Source organism: Bos javanicus, chromosome 8 (genome assembly GCF_032452875.1).
Source record: "Bos javanicus breed banteng chromosome 8, ARS-OSU_banteng_1.0, whole genome shotgun sequence".
NCBI lineage: Eukaryota > Metazoa > Chordata > Mammalia > Artiodactyla > Bovidae > Bos > Bos javanicus.
Genome location: NC_083875.1, coordinates 71587945 through 71593540, shown reverse-complemented (window position 1 = coordinate 71593540; position 5596 = coordinate 71587945).

The window sequence follows — 5596 nt, the reverse complement described above, 5'->3', positions numbered from 1 at the left end:
GTTTCATGGCACAAGCTCAAGGTTTTGCTTGGATGGCGGGCTGGGGGGAGACTGTTTGCCAACCTAACGGAATGGGGTCAGCGGTTCATGGCAACTCCCAGAACTTTGGGGATGTTGGGAGCTTTTTTGTTGGTTTTTACACCTAATAAAAAGTAATTTCCTCTTTTCAAAAGGCACATTTTTTTTTTCTGTTTTGGAAGATTAGAGAGTTTGGGGTTTTGTTTCATTTTTGTTTTTAAAATTAAAAGGACATCCTCTTTCAAGGCTGAAGTTATGGGTAACAGAAAGAATAAATAGTTTAGCTCAGGTCACCCAGCAAGATGAGCAGAACAAGGGGTAAAATCCAGTGCCTTGGATGGGCCTCATCCCCAGGCAGGAAATCATTCTTGGATAAAAACTCTTGCCAAATGGTCCACGATGAATGAGTGTTAATAAACCTTAAACATGGATTTCATATCCTTTTGAATACACGAAGGAAAGGCAACTTGGTAGATTTTGGCCCAACCTAGCACATAAAATAATGCCAAGACATTATTTTGAGACACACCCCTGAGCCAACCCAGGGGATGGTGCCTCTCTGGCACTTTCTGGGAGCAGAGAAATTGTCCCTTTTCTGGAAACAGGATTAAGGGCAGGTATGTGGAGTGGCCAGTAACACACAAACCAGCTCCCCTTCCTTAAAAGCTCTCAGTTCTCTCTAGATTAGGACACAAATAACCCAGACACTGGGCTGCCTCCATGCTGGTTCTTACCACTCCATCCTCCAAGTCCCTAAAGAAACATTTGTATACCCAAAGACCAGCCCGGAAAGGAAAAGAAAAAAGCAGCAGGAATCCCACCCCTGGCCCAGCAACAGGAATAACTTCCAGGTGTGTTTAAAAGCCAAGTTGCTTAAGCCACTTCCTTCTGTGTCTCCCCAACTAACTGCTTGCCATCAAGTTGAGTATAGCTCCCAGAGGTCTGGGGAACAGCCATGGTGACCCAGCTATACCCTAGGAACCTGACAATACCCACCAAATTTCACAATAGTAGAGTCTGAGGGGGGTCAGTGCTTCTCTTTCCCCAAGTATCCCTCTTATGGTACAGGAACAAAAAGACTTTACATTATACCACTCTTTTTTTTTTAATTAAACTTTTATTTTATATTGGAGTATAGTTATGGGGCTTCCCAGGTGGCTCGATGGTAAAGAATCTGCCTGTCAATGCAGGAGAAGCAGAAGACATGGATTCAATCCCTGGACGGGGAAGAATCCCTAGAGAAGGGGATGGCTACCCACTCTAGTATTCTTGCCTGGAAAACTTCATGGACAGAGGAGCCTGGCTGGCTACAGTCCGAAGGGTCGCAAAGAGTCAGACATGATGAGCACAAAGCTGTTGTTGACATAGTTGATTTACAATGCTGTGCTTGTTTTAGGTGTATAGCAACATTATTTAATTGTACAGATACATGTATTTATTCTTTATTGGATTATTTTCCCATGTAAATTCTTACAGTGTACTGAGTAGTGTTCCCTATGCCATATAGTACTCCCCTGTTGATAATGTTTTATATTTATTAGTGTATAGATGTTCATCCCAATGTCCTAATTTATGCCTTCTTCCCAGGCCCCCAGGTTTTCCCTTGTTAACCATAAGATGTTTTTCTAAGCGTTTGAGTATGTTTCTATTGGAATATAATTACTTTACAATATTGTGTTCGTTTCTGCTGTGCAACGAAGTGAGTCAGCGATATGTAAGTCAGAAAGAGAAAAACAAATATCATATATTATTGAATGTACGTGAAATCTCGAAAAATGGTACAGATGAACCTATTTGCAGGGCAGGAACAGAGATGCAGATGTAGATAACAGACATGTGGACACAGACGGGAAGGGACGGGTGAAATGAATTGGAAGATTGAGATTGACATTTGTACACTGCTAAGTTGCTTCAGTCATGTCTGACTGTTTGCAACCCTGTGGACTATAGCGGTCTAGGCTCCTCTGTCTATGGGATTCTCCAAGCAAGAATACTGGAGTGGGTAGCCATTTCCTTCTCCAGGGGATCTTCCCAACCCAGGGACTGAACCCACATCTCTTATATCTCCTGCATTGGCAGGCATGTTCCTTACCACTCAAGCCACCTGGGAAGCCCCATAAATATACTACCATATGTAAAATATATAGCTAGTGGGAACTTGCTGTACAGCACAGAGCACTCAGCTCATGCTCTGTATCACTCTTGACATTTTAAAAGTGCTTCGTCACACCATCCAGTATCTCATTTGATCTTTACGACAAATCCTGGGCGGAGGTGGACAAAGATTGTTGTTCTCATTCTAAGACCAGAACATGCAGTTCACAAAGTTCTGAGTAGCCAGCCAGGCTTGCCCCATGTCCACAAGAGCTCACAGGTACTGTGACAGCAACAATGTGAACTGCGACATTCTAGTTGCAAATGCAAGTTCCTCTGCAATTTGCTTGGCATTTACGTAGATCCTTGATTGGGTGTCATCAACCTAATGACGAGTGGCCTAGGATCCCAAAATCTAAGCCTGTCCACAAGTTCCATAAACAGAGGCCATATTCCTCATGTCAGGGAGAGGGCTGCCTGGAAATGATTAAGAGAGGAAAGGAAACTGAAGTAAGAACAATCCTGACCCCAGGTCACATCTAGCCCTGGGACAGGAGGATGTTCTGGCTGCTCATGACTCAGTGCTGGTGGGAGGGAGGTCCAGCTAATTTCCAGCTCACCTCCTGGATCATCCAGGTTTGGGGGACCATTTAACCAGGAGAAACTCAGGCTCTTTGTCAGTGGTCAGATGTGACAGGATTATCATCATCAAGTCTCTTTTCTCAGGTGTCCATGCCACTGAGGCCCCAGGGAACATCAGGTACCAGGATTTGACTGTTGATAACTGTCCAAAAAGCCCCCACAGGCATTGAGCTCCCCTCCCCAACACAGGCCCACTAGGCAACAGTCCCAGGGCTGGCAGACACCTACTTCAACTGCTCTGCCACGGGGGAAAGACCCACTGGAGGAAAAGCAGGCAACTCCACTGACTGAAAGCTAATTGGTTACCTGGAAAACACACAGAAAGTTACAAAGTAAGCCAGAGTGGAAAGACTCAAGAAGCTTCTTTTGCACAAAGTTTTAATACTCATAAAGACCCATACACAGGCACCCTCTCATTAGATCTCACAACCTCCTGCAAAGGAATACTTATCTCCATTTTATTTTAAGCAGTTTTGTTTGGGGGGTTTTACTTTCTTTGGCCACACCATGCAGCATGTGGGATCTTGGTTCTCCGACCAGGGATCAAACCCACGCCTCCTGCACTGGAAGCAGGGAGTCCCAGCCACTGGACCACCAGGGAGGTTCTCCTTATCCTCATTTTAGAAGCAAGGAAATGAGTTTCAAAAAGGCACATTTTGCCTGGGGTCCACACGGTAGAACTACAGCTATAACTTTTGAGTCTCATCACTCTCCCTCCAGGCTCCTGGTGCTTTTCTCACTCACTCATCATTCATCTATCCACTCAAGGTTTAGATTCAAGACCTGTCAAAGAGTTTTTCACCAGCACAAATATCTCCCAAGGGACTGGCTTTCGGGCAGACTGAAGTTTTCCACTTTGCAATTAGTTGTGGATTGAGAATACTCAGTTACTCCACTGCTCTACAGTAGTCTTTTCTTTTATCCAGCTCTGTTCCCCTCCCCTGTTCCATTCAACCTTTTTTTCTGAAAAAGATTTCAAATTCAGAAAATCTTTTACCATGATAAAAGCAGAAGCTATGAGGCAAAAGAAATAAAAGCAAACATTTTTACATGAGACCTAACTAAGATGAAAAGCATTTGTACAGCAAAGGAAACCAGCAACAAAACCAAAAGACAACTATGGACTAGGAAAAAATATTTGCAAATGATCTGACCAACTAGGAGTTAATATCCAAAATATATAAACGGCTCATACCACTCAATATCAAAAAAACAAACAACCAAATCCAAAAATGGGCAGAAGACCTGAGCAGATATTTTTCCAAAGTAGACATATAGATGGCCAACAGGCACATGAAAATGTGCTCAGTATTGCTAATTATTAGAAAAATGCACATCAAAACCACAATGAGGTATCACCTCTCACCTGTCAGAATGGCTATTACCAAAAGTCTACAAATAATAAATGTTGGAGAAGGGTGTGTGGAAGAAAGGAAACCCTCTTACACTGTTGGTAGGACTATAAATTGGTGCAGTCACCATGGAGAATGGTGTGGAGGTTCCTCAAAAAACTAAAATTAGTTATCATATAATTCAACAATCCCACTCCTGGATATATATATATATATCCAGAAAAAATGAAAACACTAACTCAAAAAGATACATGTACCCAGTGTTCATAGCAGCATTATTTACAACAGTCAAGAAGCAAACCAAGTACTCATCAATAGGCAATTGGATTAAGAAGATGTGACATTAATATATATTTTTATATACAACAGAATATTACTCAGTCATAAAAGAGAATGAAATGTTGCCATTTGCAGCAATATGAATAGACTTAGAGAACATTATACTTGTGAAATAAGTCAGGCAGAGAAAGACAAATACTATGTGATATCACTTATATGTGAAGTGTAAAAAATAATACAAATGAACGTATATACAAAACAGAAACAGATTCACAGACACAGAAAACAAACTTATGGATAACTAAGGGGGGTGGGACAAATTAGGAGTATGGGATAAACAGATATAAACTATTATACATGCAGCAAATAAGCAACAACGATTTACTGTACAACACAGGGAACTATGTTCAACATCTTGTCATAACCTCCAATGGAATATAGTCTCCAAAAATACTGAACCACTATGCTGTGCATCTGAAACTAACACAAGATAGTAAATCAACAACACTTGAATAAAAAAAAATGGAGCTATGGGCGAAGGGATAAATCTAATACAGAACTGTTTCTTTTATTTCCTGTTGCTGTATGATATAGAACATACTTTTAGGGACTTCCCTGCTAGTCCAGTGGCTAAGACTCCAAGCTCCCAAAACAGGGGACCTGGGTTCAATCCCTGGTCAAGGAACTAGATCCCACATGCTGCAAATAAGAGTTTGCCTGCTGCAACTAAAGGTTCTGCGTGCCTCAAGTGGCACAACTAGGACCCGGCACAGCCAAACAATTTAAAAAATAATAATAACACACCATTTAGCCTTTAGATTGTCTACTTTTAGCTGTGAAATGAGGTCACACTTATCACCAAGAACTAAATCTCTTGGGAAGCCAATATCCATTCAGTCCTCTCTAGCATAGCTGTACTAGCTATTGAAAAACAGAAAGTCAACGGGAAAAAAAATCAAAACACTTCTCTGACCTTCCCCTAGACACACACACTTCCCATGGTCCGGCAAGTAAAGGTTAGCACCTGGACCTAAGGGTGGACTCAGGAACCTGCTCCAACACAAGGCCATTTTCTCTCTGATTGGTGATGCCTGGACATGGAAAGGGCAACAAAAAATCATCACCACACTACCACCACCACCACCACCATCATCATTTTATAAATTAGAAAGATGAAACCTAAGAAGCAGCAGCAGCAGCTCAGAGCCAAA